The sequence below is a fragment of the Dasypus novemcinctus genome, chromosome 5 (genome assembly GCF_030445035.2).
Source record: "Dasypus novemcinctus isolate mDasNov1 chromosome 5, mDasNov1.1.hap2, whole genome shotgun sequence".
Classification (NCBI taxonomy): Eukaryota; Metazoa; Chordata; class Mammalia; order Cingulata; family Dasypodidae; genus Dasypus; species Dasypus novemcinctus.
Genome location: NC_080677.1, coordinates 40,478,447 through 40,494,390, shown reverse-complemented (window position 1 = coordinate 40,494,390; position 15,944 = coordinate 40,478,447).

Here is a 15,944-nt window from a genome sequence, read left to right as displayed (position 1 = left end):
CTGGATTACTTGGGAACATGTGTATGGCAGGATGGGTTCCAGTTCTCTATCTCAAGAAGTACCAAGTGCTCATCTCTGTCTCTGCATGAATATTCATAAGCCCCTGGGTTACTTATACAGGCAAGTCCTCACAAGCCACTTCCCAAGCCAATCATAGTATTAGAGCTCCCACTTACCACTTTTTTAATTCCTTCTTTTTCTCTAGTACTTGGGGGATTTACTGGCTTTGCTGGATTCAACTATGAATTTAAAGGAATATTTCTTGATCTTTGGAGCAGGAACATTCCAGTATAACTGACCTTCACATCAACAGCATTCAAAATGGTCTCAAGGTTTTTCTATGAAATGAGAAGTTTTGCTAACCTGATATCTATGGTCCCCTTTAGCCCTGGCATTCTCTGAATTCTTCAAATACATTAAATTGACATTCTAGCCTCCAAAACTGCTAGTCTTTCCACTGCTTAAGAGAATTCCTCACTCTGGGTAATGGGCAACAACTGCCATAACAGTTTTCACAAATTCAAAATGAGGAGACAGGTTTGCAGGCTGTATCAAGAAAGAAAAGGAAGTTAGATGCATATAGACCTCCTGCAGAGATGTGCCTATTCTTAATTACTTCATTTTTCTTACACCTTCTGAAAACTCTCTGACAATGCAGCACTAACAATCCTTTCTTTGGACGCGTGTTCTTAATCTCAGCAGAAAATGAAAAAGAGGACGGTAGTGAGTACTACTTGTCTGAATCTTAGAAATGAGGATAGGATTATATGGGCTTCATTTTATTCTCTCTCAAAACATGACAGGAAAACAGATACCCATCACATGTCGGAGAGTGAAAGATTTGGGCTAATGTTTGGCAGGAGTATACATAGCTGAGGTTTCATTTCTTTGCTCTCTAGCACATACTGTGGCCATTTAAAGTTCAGACTTCACATTCCTTTCTGATGAAAAAGAGATTTAATGAATATACTACATGTTTCCCTACTGGTGAATGACTTGCATGTTCCTCTCATTTTGGCTGCCCCTTTTTGAATACCTTGGATATATTGTGTATGGTTATCTTTCTGACTAAAAGCTAGTCACTGCGAAAGAAGGGGAACCATTGCTGTGGGACAAAAATATTTTCCCTCAAAAAAGAATGTACAAGCACACAAAAAAGATGTGGGATTTTTATGAATCATATCCTGTAATTTTTCATTTTTTTTCCAGCTACCTCCTTCTTAGAACAGAATCCAAGAAAACCAAAGAAAACTATTTGTGCTGTGTGCAAAAATTTTGCCAAATTGAGTTACATAATTCATCTAACAGATTTGATGAGTTCCTGGATGCAATTTGCAAATTTGCATTTTGGGCACAGGGAAATAATGTATTTGTTATATATGGAAAACAGCAGTTGCTACAAAACCAAATTTTGTAACTGCTCAAGAATGTCTCTATATAGAAACGTGTGGTGTATATTCTTAGACATGAAAATTTGGCTATTGAGCGTGTACTTTTCAGCAAAGATATTTGACAGCAAACATAGTGAACTATGAGATCAAATTTTTTAACTAATAAGCATTTTTTATAAAAGTATGATCTTTAAAATGCTGCTTAAGTATATTAATTAAACATTTGTGACTAGCTTTCAAAATTTCCATGTAAAAAAATTATATTCACTTGGATATACCACACTTAGCTACATTGTGCATTTTGCCATAGTTCTCAAAATAAACACTACATTTTTACTAAAACTTTTTGGCAAAAGTCTGAATTGGAAAACTCTTAATGTGAATGAGAAACTATGGCTGGGCATATTGCAAAGAACATGGGCAAAAAATAGCTCACCAATATAATACCCAATTAACTTTGGATTCCACTCTTCCAAGTGAATTTAATGTTATAATGTAAGATGATGAAGTAAAAGTCCTTAATTTTATAGTACATATATTTTATTTCCAATATTCCTAAAATATTTAAAAAATAGTTATTTGATACATTGTGATTTTACACAAAACATATATAAATATTACAAGGAGCTTTATAAATGAAGTTGTGAGAATAAATGAAGTAAATATCTTTATGGATTTGCTTGACATATATGGCAGGAATAAATCAAGACTAATAATATCTAGTTTATTATTTTAAACCGTTTTGCTTTGCTTTGATATTTATCTGGATCCAGTTATCTCATTGGGTGCTACTGTCAGAATCTTCCCAGAAATCTGATAAACTCTTATTTAAGACTCTGTGTCTAAGCAATTCTTAAACCAGATCATCAGAGATATTCAGCCCTCTGCCCCAATTATCACATCTCCAGCCATATACCAGGCATGTGACTGACATGAAGAAATCCACTAACGTGATACACAAAACAAACAAATTACCCTTAAGAGAGACTGTGAATTAAATTTAAACTCATCTATCCCCAGGGTAGTGTGTGCAAATAGATCTCGAAAGGTAGAAATACTTAGAATGAAAAGCAACAGAAAATGCTTCAGTAAACAAAACTGAGATAACTAAGAACAAACTTCTAATTTATTCCAATGCTACATAGAAATCTTCAAAAGGAGAAGCTATATACTACCCTATGCTATGATAATAATGTTCTTCTAGCAGAAATTGGACATTTGCATTTCCTGTTCATATGCAGTGAATCAAGAATTTATAGTAGAAAAAAAATCCCTATGTCCACCTATCAATATCGAAAAAAAAATTAAGTCTATAATCTATTGACTGATTTTATTTGAGGAGAACACATAAAAAAGGAGTGGTCTAAGACTCTAAGAAATTGTGATGCCTGCACAGTTTAATATACGACAGCTATTAATACCACTTCATTTTAGCCGGGGGTTTCTCTACAAAGAGCTTCTTCTGCCTTTGGCGGTTTCCACAGTGGGGTTTTCCTGCCATTAGAAGGAAGTACTGTCTGGAATGTTAATTCAATAACTATGATTGTTGCAGGCAGAATCAGACTATGGGGTAGTCTAACTGGGCAGCTGCTTTGGAAGCCAACTATAAAATGTACTAAAATATCACTGGGAAAAAAAGTAATACAGTACCAACTAATTCATGTTTCCACATGGGACTTCTTACATAACTGGCAAAAGGTCAAATGGCCTTGCTTTCTCTGAAACAGATAGCACCCCAGAGTGGGAAAAAAGCACACTCATCGCCCACACTAGCCTGTCCTCTGTTGAATATTTTTGCATATACATGTGTAGGTTATGTGGAGCAGCTAAAGGTTGAAGACAGCTTCCACAAGACAAGCCACCAGGAATGGGTGAGTTATGCTTCCATGTAAAGATGGAAACCATAGAATTTGTTTCAAAAGAGTTTTTTTAGCTCATAAGATCACAAAAGAAAACTGCAGAAGAAAAATTGAGAAATACTTTACCTACATGAAAGCTGGGAAATGGGGCAGATGATGAGGAAAAACATAAATATTGTCTTTGTCTTATTTAATGAATGTGAGTGAATGGTGCTACATAATAATGACTGATGGAAAGTTTGTGAGCAATTTTTAATTGTTAATAATTTTTAATTATTTGAAATGCTATGTTCTGTTTGATCCAAGTATTATATGTCTAAACATGAAGATAAAAATATATTAGTAGAAAATTTGTTTACTCTAATCTCTCCTAAGGAAGTGTTAAACTAGTATGTTTTGAATTGGCTTGAAGAGACCAACCATAATTATTCTAGGGCACCCACATGTCATTTGAGTCCTAGTTCTGAAAACTGATGTAGTAAAGCACATGTGTTAAATGTATACAAATGCAATGATAGTATCTGAGTAATTAGAGTAATTAGAATATGAAAAGGAAGCAGCTAATTCTTATCCTTATTGAAAATACTGACTTTCATATTTTGTTAGAGGTTTGGGGGATGAGATTACAATTTTCAGCCACTAGAGCATCACTTATTCTTTTATTTCAAAACTGAATGATATCCTAAGAATCCAGTATATGGATAATTTATGTTTCAGCTAAGGCAAATTGACTTTAATAAAAGGAAAACAAACAGAAATTTAGTATAACCTCATATATGGAAGACAAGAACAAATAATCGAGAGTAAATTAAGTACCACTTAAATAAGTAATTTCACTCTCCAAGATGGAGAGTTACCTAAAATGAAAGACAGTGCGTGCTGCTATGGGCAAACTTCTCTAGTCTGTTCTCATTAGATATGTAGGTTATTCAATCTACAGACTTTCAAAAGATAGATATTTGAGGCGTTGAATATTAACACTGAACAGAAAAGAATTCAGTGTTAGAGCCCAATGGTGGAGAGTGTTGGTGAGAAAACAAAATGGTGGACAGGCATGGATGCCCAGAGTTTGATTGATTACTCAAGATACAGAGGGGAGAAAGCAATGATCACTGGATATAGAAGAGTTCAGAAGACCAAATTTTGACTAGAGTTAGCCCAAACTATCAGCATTCTTTACCCCCAAATCATTTGCAAATTGTGGGTTTAGAGCCCAAGTTTGAAGAGGCACGATTTCACAGAAAGTAAAGTGGTAGTAGCTCCTCTTGACTTCATGGACACTAGTAAAACCATTCAGAACTGAATCCTGAATGGGGGTTCTCATATGGAATGATGCAGACAAAATAAAAAATTTTTAGACTAGTGAAATGGAAATTACATGAACAATGAGAATAAGAGAAGGAATGTATTTTATATTAAAATGCATTTTTTTTGATGAAGTAATGAACATAGTAAAGCCCTGTCATACTATTCTCACATGTCTTTTCCCACATGTAATCATTAAATTTTCCAAGTTCTAGAGAAAATCCCACTAAGCTGTCATCCACCCTTGGAATGTTCCCTAATTTCAAATGTTTTCTTTTCTTAATCCCTTGAAAAATTTGTATTAAAAACTATAGTGGATTTTACATTTTAGCATCAAAGAGAGAAGGTGATTTGTTACCAGTTTCCAGCACTGGTTTTAAAAACTACATTACCAAAAGTAAAATTTACACTCTTCAAGCCTAGCCGAGTGTTTTATACATAATAGATGCTCAGGAAATTTTGTCGAATAAACAGTCAGTCTCATGGATGTCTTAGGTTCCCCTCATAATACTCTTTTGGTGGTATTGAGTGAAACCTGTGGCATAACAGTTTAGTTCAAAAGGTTATTTTATCCTATTTGAAAATGAGGCTCAGAGAAACAAACAAAGGCATGGTGAATGCTTGTACTATTCCAACTCACTCAATTAAAATCACAAAAGGCTCTCTGAATCTCTGTGCTTCAAAATGTCATTTTTTTTTCTCTTTGAAGAATTTTATTTTTCTTTCAATCTTACATTTGCGGTCAGTTTATGGGATTTTTTTTTTATGATGGATGAACAGTCCTAATTTCTGTAATTTTAGCTTAGAAATGAATCTATTGTGTGACTTGTTTTAATGGGCTGAGGGTGGGGCTTTCTCTATGTTTATTATGATTGCCTTAAAATGTTATTAAAAATGAACTCTGCCATTAAAAACAGTAGCTCAAGATATGATTGATATGTGTGAACTATACATGTTTGTGTATGTAAATCCTTTTTCTAGGAATTAGGCTTCACATTAAATTTTTAAATACAATATATTGCAACTGCCTGACAAACTATCCAAGAAGAATACACAAATAAAGAATAATTTACTTTATTCCATGTCTACAATTTTGTCAAAGTCAAGGCAGCTACATACTCGATAAAGTATCCAAGAAGAACCCACTTCCCTCTAGTCTTCCAGAAATGCCTGGAACAGATCAGAGTCCTCTGAGTTGCCCAATTTGTGGGAAGAAATGTTCCTTTTATCCTGAAGTTTGTAATTACGTGATAGGGGAGCAATCGGGTAATAGCCAACACAATAAGTTTAGCTACTAACTTAACTGAAGGCAAAATTTTTGGACTGGACACACTGTGGCTTTCATTTCCTCTAACAGACTAGACAATGGACAGTAAGTTGAGGTCACTTTAATCATTCAATAAGCCCTGGATGTAAGAATAATAACAAGAGCAACCCCAATTGCAAACTTTTATTGGGCACTACTAAATACCATGCTCTATGCAAAGCACTCAAAGTGTTTATTTCTTTCAACCACACCATGGGGTAGGTCCCCATAAGAAGGAATAACATTTCTGTTTTACAATGAAAACCTTGAGGTTTACTTAACATGCCTCAAAAAATCCCCTGGCTAATAAATGCCAGAATTGAGAATCAAGGAGAAGGCCTTGAGTGTTATATTTCTCTTATACTGAACAACCAAGACTCACATACAAATCAACTTATTAAGTCTGAATGCCAATTATAAGACTTGATACTTAGAACCTAGGTAGCAAATGAATGCAGGGTTCGAAGCACAATCTCAGCCCATCACTGCTGTGCTTTGTACTTCGACTTTATATATTATTCATTGATGCTAATGATTTAATTTGAAGAGGAATGAGGCAGAGTTGTGGATATGAAAGCATCTGTCCGTTGTCTATACAACATCCAGGACCTTTTTGCTGCTGACAGAGTCCCAGATTGTTTAGGTGTTGCCGTCAGTATGTACCTTCAATTCAGAGACTTTTGGTCCTTACTCTTAGGCCAAGGAGTCCATCTCAATTGGTCTTCGTTATCTGATTCTCTGATTATCTCATCATGGGTATTTATTCTTTTTGGTCAGTTATTAGTCAGGATGACCACTGACACTATGGTTTGAGCATTTGCATCAGTTCTCGGCGGCTTATTGGTCATCCAGACTGAGAACTTCTAGGCAATGAGATATAAGAGAAAATCTGCTGGATTGGGCTTCTAGCAAGGCTTTTACCCTTTCTTAATGAAAGAAAGGACAGGCATGGCTGGTGTAGATCATTGTCCCTTTTTCCACATTTTCTTGTCTTGCATGTAGACATGGCAAAAGTCATGTGGTGACCAAGAAATAATGAGCTTGAGAATGAAAGACCACATGATGAGCATGGGAATGACAAGACAGAAAGAGTCTGGATCTCTGTTGCAATGGATAAGCATTTGCATCAGCCGCTGAAGTTTTGTAATGGGAAGAAAAATAACACCTTCATTGTTTAAGCTGTTTTAGGTAGGTTTTCACCCTTTTGCAGCAGAAGACATTGTTAACTGAAAAAAATCTCAAAAATTGATATGCAAAATATGCAGACCATTGATATAATTACCAAACAAAAAATCACAATCATGTAAATCTCCTTCACTGTCCCTGTCTCCAGTAAGTTCTTTGTCATCCTAGCCTGAGTACTGAGCTAGACCAAAAGCTTTTGAACTCAGAGGGAAGAGACCACAGCAGTGGCTTGCATCCAACCTGGGGTATCTGTTTGAGTTCTAAAATACCTTGTAGACTTCAAGCTAGCAGACTGACTTAAGATTTTATGATACACTTTATAAAAATAAATACTTAGAATTTTGAAGAGTTCATGGTAATGTTGGCAGAAATGACAATCTGAAAAGGAACTTGGAGTGATGGAATTCTGTAAGCATGAGACTTATTGAAGAGAAGTTTCTTACTGATTATAAACTCTCGATGTTAGACTTTTGGGAGAGTTCACAACTTTAGTGTCTTTATCACAAAATTTTTTTCTGGTTTATTTTTGATGTGCAATCTGATTTGCATGAATCCCTTTCCAATGTATGTTTTACTTTATTAATCCAAAATATTTTCTCACAAAAATTGTAACAAGCCAAAGAAATAAGATTCAGGGGACTACTTGATATTTAGAAAAGTTAAGAAAGTAAAAAAAAAAAATTCTGAGGAAAACATTTAAGATTCCTAAAAAGCCTCTAGTATTTAATTGAGCTGCAACTAAATATCTTATAGATTAAATAATAACAATGATTAGATTCATCATTTTAAAAGGATTTCTTCCCATTTGATTTGATATACTTTTGTGTAGAACTTTTGGCTCCATATAAACTATTATTTCCTATAATAAAAATATTAATATGATGTTTAAAATTTCTAGAAGTTATTTGTTTTTGATCTTGGAGAAGACAGTAATGCATGCACAAAGCTTGATATGTTTATTTTATCACATGTAGCTAAATAAATGTAATTATTTAAGTGGGTATATTTTGATGTTTTGGCATGCCTCAAATTACAGTATGAAAAGGACTTTAATCTACACTTTGGCCGGAGAGTACATGAAAGATTAAAAAGGGAACATTTAAAAGCACACCGCAAAGAGAAGGCATGTCCACTACCATATAAGATATCTTGATATCTGATCAAGAAATAGTTATACAAACACATTTACTTGGCTTTTTAAAAAAATTTTAAGATTCATGCCACAAGTCTCAAACTCTGTTTTAAGTAGTTACACACTTGTAAATACAAAGTGGGTGCTTCTGGCAGTAAAATTACTAGCCACACAATTTTGAACAAAGGATTGTCAAAATGAACCATGGGATTTCATTTTGAGGTTTCCAGATGTGTGTATGTGTGCATGTGTGTACATACACAAAAGAACACAAATACACATTTTCCTTTCAGTAGCCTCTAAGTGAAATTGTCTGCAGTTTACATTACACTCAGTCCAATGTTTGCTTATGGAAACTTCAGAAATGAAGCAATGGAAAAACATACAAATAAGGAAAAATTTACTTTGTTGCAATTCTACTATTCTCTTCAGTTTTGGAATGGTCAAAGTCAGGGCAGCTAACTGCTTTCTAGCAACTGAAAGTTATTTATTATAAAAGAAATCACAAATATGTAAGTAAAATAAATCTATTAAAAGAATAGTTTAACCATGCATTATTGGGTGTAATATCTTGTTAATAGAGTGACTGAGAAAAACTTCAATTTGTAGACTGTTTCAACCTTTTTGGAAAGAATGGAAAAATAGCAAGGTCAACCTTTATCAATAATATTTCCTTTTATTAATAAACTATTCTCAGGTGATTTCACATACATTTAATTGGTGAACATTTCTAATTAAAGATAACTTGCTTTGACATTCAGAGAAAATTATTCCAAATTTGAAAAATTAGGCCCTCACTTTGCTACTTATTTTACTACTGGTCAATTCAAAGAGCAAACTAAAGTTATTAATGTAAAGACTCTGAGATTTACTTATAATTTTTATTTTTGCCTGTCTTATAGAAAGGAAAAAATGACTTTTCCTTTCTTTCACTCCTTCAATCAACAAATATTTATTGTGTTTCTACTGTATGCCATATACTATATCTTAGGATGTATCAATTAACTAAACAAAGGCCTTTGGTGTAGTAATCCATAAATAATATAGATAATATTTAAACAAATACATTAAACAGTAAGTTATTAGGTGGTACATGATATGGGATAAAGAAAAAGTAGACTGAGGTAAGGGAAATCAGGAGTTGAGACAGAGGATGAAAATTGCAACTTTAAATAGGATGGTCAGGCAAGGTCTTATTTCCATGGTGTAAATACTCCCACTAAGGTGAATTTCAAGCTACCAAAGTTTTGACAAACAGATTGCAAAATTTCTGAATATTTAACCATTGGCTCTCTGGTACTGGTAAATGCTGGCCTCAGCACAAAATCTGAGCAAACACTCAAAGAAAGTGAAGGTGTTTGGCAAGTAAACATCTGGGGAAAGAGCCTTTCAGAGTGAGCAGCTAAAGCAAAGGAAGTATCTGGAAGGTTTAAAGAAAAGCAAAGATGTCAGTGTGGATAGGGAAAGGGGTGATGAGCAGTAGAGGAGGATACCGTATTCTATATAGCCTTGTAGACCTTTCCAAGGACTTTGATTTTCAACCTGAGGGGGAAGGGAATCCAATGCATAGTTTTGAGTGTGACTGTGATCTGACTTAACGTTTTCAAAGGATCACTTTGTATTCTTCGGTGAGAATAAATTGTAGGGGTCAGATTTAGAAGCAAGGAGACAAATTTGGCAGCTAAACAATTAATCCAGATGGTTATATTAGCTCAGATCAGGATGGCAGTAGTGGGAGTGATGAGAAGGAGGAGGCTCATTCTATGTCAATTTTGAAGACAGAATCAACAAAATTTACTGATAGATTTGATGCATAGGGAGAGAGAAAAAGAGAAGTCAAAGATGATTTCAAAGTTTGGGAGCTGAAAATTAGACAGATGGAGTTGCCAGTGAATTAGATGGGGGAGATAGTGGTAGAGCAGGTTCTGGGGGAAAGACTAAGGGTTCAGTTTTCAACAGCTTAGGTTTGAGATGTCTACTAGACATATGAGCAGAGATACAAAGTAAATGGCTTGAAATATGGAACTGGGCTTTAGGAGAGAATTTTGCACTAGGATATAAAATTTGGCTTCAGGAAAATGCAGATGATATTTAAAGCTATATGACTGAAGGAAAATATCAAAGCAATAAGTATATATAGATGAGAACAGATGACCAAGTCATGGAGTGTGTCAACATTAACAGGTTAGAAACAAGAAGAGGAATTATAAAGGAAAATGAAAAGGAGTAAAAAGGTAGGAGAAAAACTGAGAGACTACATTGTGCTAGAAGCCAGGTGAGGAAAGTATATACAACTGATTTTAATACCTCTTCTTATTGAAGTGTATATTATTTTTCTTTTTGCCAATGTCTTTTTTGCTCATCCTAAATAGATGGCAAAGAGGATGTAAAACTATAGTTTTAATATTCTAATAAAATGACATTTATTTGATTGCTAATACCCCTTACTATAACAATGATCAAAAACACATCTATTTCAAAAATTGTAGTTTGATTTACAGTCCCCTCAGAAAGAAACCTACAAACTTTTGTTTTGTTTTGTTTTTTTTAAAGATTTATTTTTTTATTTTTATTTAATTCACCCCCCCCTCCCCGCCCCCAGTTGTCTGTTCTCTGTGTCTATTTGCTGCATCTTGTTTCTTTGTCCGCTTCTGTTGTCATCAGCGGCAGGGGAAGTGTGGGCGGCGCCATTCCTGGGCAGGGTGCACTCTCTTCCGCGTTGGGTGGCTCTCCTTACGGGCACACTCCTTGCGCGTGGGGCTGCCCTATGCGGGGGACACCCCTGCGTGGCACAGCACTCCTTGTGCGCATCAGCACTGCGCATGGGCCAGCTCCACACGGGTCAAGGAGGCCCAGGGTTTGAACCGCGGACCTCCCATGTGGTAGACCGACGCCCTAACCACTAGGCCAAGTCCGTTTCCCCCTACGAACTTTTATTAGAGATTCCACTATCAACTCAGAATTTTAATTTGCGGGAGGAATACTTTGGGCACATAAAATTGGATGAATCATATCCTCAGTTTATAAAATACTCAGCATCACATGATCTACTTTTATTTATATAGCTTATATATTTATACTCAACACCAATAAATTCATCACTCAAAATAAAAGCTAGGATCTTGAAAATAACCTAATCTAAGCACATAGTCTACCTTCCATCTCATTCTCCTATCTCTATTTACCCAAGATAAACATCATCTTGAATCTATATTTATCATTCTTCCCTTGCTTTAATTTTTATTTCTTTATTAGAGTAGTTTTGGGTTTACAGAACAATCATGCCTAAAATACAGTATTCCCATATTCCACACTATTACTTGCATTAGTGTGAAACATTTGTTACAATTGATGAAAGCACAATTTTATAATTGTACTATTAACTGTAGTCCTTGGTTTAACTTAGAGTTTAGCTCTTGTACCTTGCTTTTCTTTGTAATTGATTTAGTATATCATATATATTTATTTTTAAAAAGATATTATATTTTAAATTTTATAAGAAGGGTAAGATGTTTATGTAGTATTTTGAAACTATTTCATTCATTTTGACTGCTGTTTAATACCGCATTTTGTTGATGTGTTTCAGTACATACAGCCATTCTAACAGTGATGGACCTTTGAGCCTGTTTCCAAGTGCTGGAGAAAAGAGTGTGCTCACTGGGACATGGCGACTAATTTCAGACAGAAAGTTTATTGGGAAGCTCTCCCAATGGAGGGGGTCTGAAGAAGGACTTCAACCCATTTCTGGAAAGGGGGGATTTGAGTTTATACAGTACCTTCCTAGGTGGGAAATGATAGTGGGAGGGGTTTGAGGGTCTGAGGTAGGTGCACAGGTTAATAGGAAGCCCTAGAGGTGAAAATTTTTCCTTGGTATGCTAGTGGGTAGTGGATTAGGGAGTTATGTTTTCTTGGAATGCTAGAAGAGCAAGTGTTCCTTTGATCTGCAGGGAATGAAGGTCTCTATCTCCCTTTACTCCCATTTCCACGTGGTTTCTTTTTTCAACCTTTAAGGAAGGGGTTATGGGGAAGTGAGGCTTGTCTTTCCTCAATGCATGTCAGAGGGAACTGAGTCACAGCTTGTTAATTATTGCAAACCTAGTGAGAGGGAACCTCTAACACCAGGATTTTGCTTTTGTGAACAATACCTTATAAATGTTCTTATACATATCTCCTTTTATGTATGTACAAAAATTTATCTTGGGGACTAGGAAGGGAATTACTAGCTCACAGGGTGTCTTCGTGTTCAATTTTAAATAAATAATGTCAAGAGTTTTTAAAAGTGGTTGTATCAATTTACACTTCCAACCCAAATGTATCTATAAGACTGTTAGTTGCTCTACATCCAAGCTAAAATTTCTCAGACTTGCTCTGTGTTCTCTCTCATGCTATGCTTGTGTAAGTATCCTCTAGACTATTTCATCACTGGGGAGTTCCCTTGGTTCATCAGAAATAAAACTTTCTGGCCATGGTACAAGTTGAAAATTGAATAGCACCTCAATCTCACAATATACTACCATTCCCAAATTTGTGCAGAAGGAAAGAGATCACAAATACTTTGTTTTTACCATTAAACATAGCACTTTCTCATTTTATATAACAATTTGCCAAATATTACCTTTACCCTTGGCTGATTCTATGAAATAACTACCCAAAATGCACACACCCTATATCAATTGCTTTTTAAGAAACAAATTCCTAAATTTTAGTTCAAAATCTTCACAAACAATGATAGAATATTTTACCAAAAGACCAGATTTACAAGAGTGTTGCAGCCTGAAAGGAAAAAAAAAAATGGCAAGAGATTTGAGAAGAGTTTAGAAATGAAGATTATTAGGAAGGGTAAATTAAAGGGTAAAAACACAGACAATAGAATGGTATGACAACAGAGAGCTGAAGGACAAAATGGATGAAGTAAGTAATGCCTTTACAGTAATAACACTGAATGTTAACACATTGAACTCCCCAGTCAAAAGACATAGACTGATAGAATGGATAAGAAAACATGAGCTATCTATATGTTGTCTACAAGAGACCCACCTCAGACATAAGGACACAACCAAGTTAAAAGTGAAAGGTATTCCATGCAAATAGTAACCCAAAAGAGCTGGAGTAGACCAGATAAATGTAAAATAACAATATAGTAGTATATTAAAAATAATTACTCAGTGCAACTGGTAAATTGTTCCTGTGATCAGTATTCTGTAAGTTTCTTCATACAAAGTAAACACTTGCTTTTAATTGAGGAGAACTAGAGAAGAGATTTTTTTAGATACTTCATTTTTCTTTAACCCTTTCTTATGCATAATTTTTAATTAAAATAATCCATCTAGATCAATAATGATTTAGCATGACTACTGTTGAAAAAGATTTTGAGTTTTTCTGCCACTTAAAATTATGAGTTGGCATATTGTTATCTGTTATAATTCATTCCAATAAGATGTGAAGAATTCCCAAAGAGGAATTTTATTATCCAGAAAGAATTATGGCCTAAATGGAAATTAAATAACTAAATCAATAATTTCATTCTTAGAGTTTATTATGTCCAATAGTTAAAGCTGTAATATAAAAATTAGAATTATGCTATAAATAATTTCTATTATATTAGAATTATTACTTACATTTACATATAAACATTTGCCATATTATCTATTTCTTATAATTGATTATATTAAATCTAAAATGGCAGTTCACTCTTAAAATTTGTAATTTTTTCCAGGTATTTTTCTACTTATTTTACAATAAAGGTCTTTTTAACAGCTAAATAAAAAAAGTCATTGATTATTCACGTTGGATAGATCATATGGTATGTGAATATATCTCAGTAAAAGTGCTTAATAAACAAATACATAATTGTGCGAGAATAGCCAGAAATAGCAGCTGTATCCAGCAGGGGAAACAGAGAGCTTGAGAGGGGAGGAATTTCTTTGTTTGTTTGTCTGCCTGGTTTTTATCATTATTATTATTGAAATAATGAAAATGCTTTAAAAATGATTGAAGTGATGAATGCACAACTCTGTGATTATACGAAATACCACTGATTTCAAAAAATAATAATAAGTGGATACAAATGGATGTTTTAAAATATTCAAAGGTATACAAAATAATGGAGCAATGAACACATGTATCTATCACACAAGTTAAGATTTTAAAAGATGCCATTTACTTGGATGTCTCCTATGTGCTTTTCCCAGATTCCTTACTATTCCCTGCCTCCCAGAGGTAATCACTTATCTCAGTTTAGTGTTTATCATCCTCTTGCTTTTCTTTACACTTTTCCTCTACACTGATACTTCTGCATGCATTTGAATTTTATATAAATGAAATCAGATCGTGGATATTCTTCTGCTACTTGTTTTTTCATTCATGATTAAGATCCTGAGATTTTATCTATGTGGTGTTATATAAATTTTCCATTTTCTTTCCATGATAAGGTCAAATTCTTTTCTAGAGTGGTTTTCCCAATTTATAGTCTCGGCCTCAATGTATGAAAGTTCCCATTGAACCCATTCTTGTCAAAATGTATTATCAAACTTTTTGTTTTTTCCCATATATTAAATATAAAATTGTTTCTCACTGTTTTAATCTGCATTTTCTGATTACCATTGATCTTGAACATATTAATATTTTCTTATGTGTACTGAACATTCCAGTTTCACTCTGGAGAAGTACCTCTTCAAGACTTTACCCAATATTTCATTTAATAATTTTTCTTATCCATGGCTTGTAGTAGTTCTTTCTATATCGTGGGCACTAATTCTTTTAGGATTTATTTGTTACAAATACATTTTCCACTCTGTGCCTTGTATTTTAACTTTCTTAATGCAGTCTTTTGATAACTAGACATTTCAGTTGTAATGAACTTATCATTGTTTTCCTTAGTGATTATTATATTTTGATTCTTGCTTAACTATTCCTTCCCTACTCCAAAGATATATATATATCCTCCTATGTTGCCTTCCAAATATTTTACAGTTTTACCATTTAAATTTAAGCCTTCATCTACTTGGTATTAACTATTTTGTGTTGTAAATCTGTGGGTCCAATTACATTATTACATGCTGATAAACAATTGGCCAATAAGTAAAGATTCCATTTACTAGAATGTGGATCCTTTCCCAATCATATATAGTGAGCAATTCTATCATATAGTAGGTTTCCATATATGTGTGCATTATCTTGAGACTCTTTATAGTAATTTTTAATATCTTATGAAGCAAGTTACACCAATTTGTTCTTCTTCAGTTTTATCTTAAGCAATTCTTCGCCATTTATGTTCCTATAAATTTTAGTACCCACTTGTCAAGTTCCACAAAAAAAGTTTAAAATATTATTGAAATTATTGTATATAATTTTTAAAGTTATATCAAAGCCTTTGAATAAAGTTTATATAATATAATTATTTTTCTTTAAAGGGTTTATGTATGGGGAAACGGATGTGGCCCAGTGGTTAGGGCGTCCGTCTACCACATGGGAGGTCCGCGGTTCAAACCCCGGGCCTCCTTGACACATGTGGAGCTGGCCCATGCACAGTGCTGATGCGCGCAAGGAGTGCCCTGCCATGCAGGGGTGTCCCCCGCGTAGGGGAGCCCCACGTGCAAGGAGTGCGCCCCCTAAGGAGAGCCACCCAGTGCGAAAGAAAGTGCAGCCTGCCCAGGAATGGCACCGCACACACGGAGAGCTGATGCAGCAAGATGCCGCAACAAAAAAAAACATAGATTCCCGTGCTGCTGACGACAACAGAAGCGGACAAAGAAACAAGATGCAGC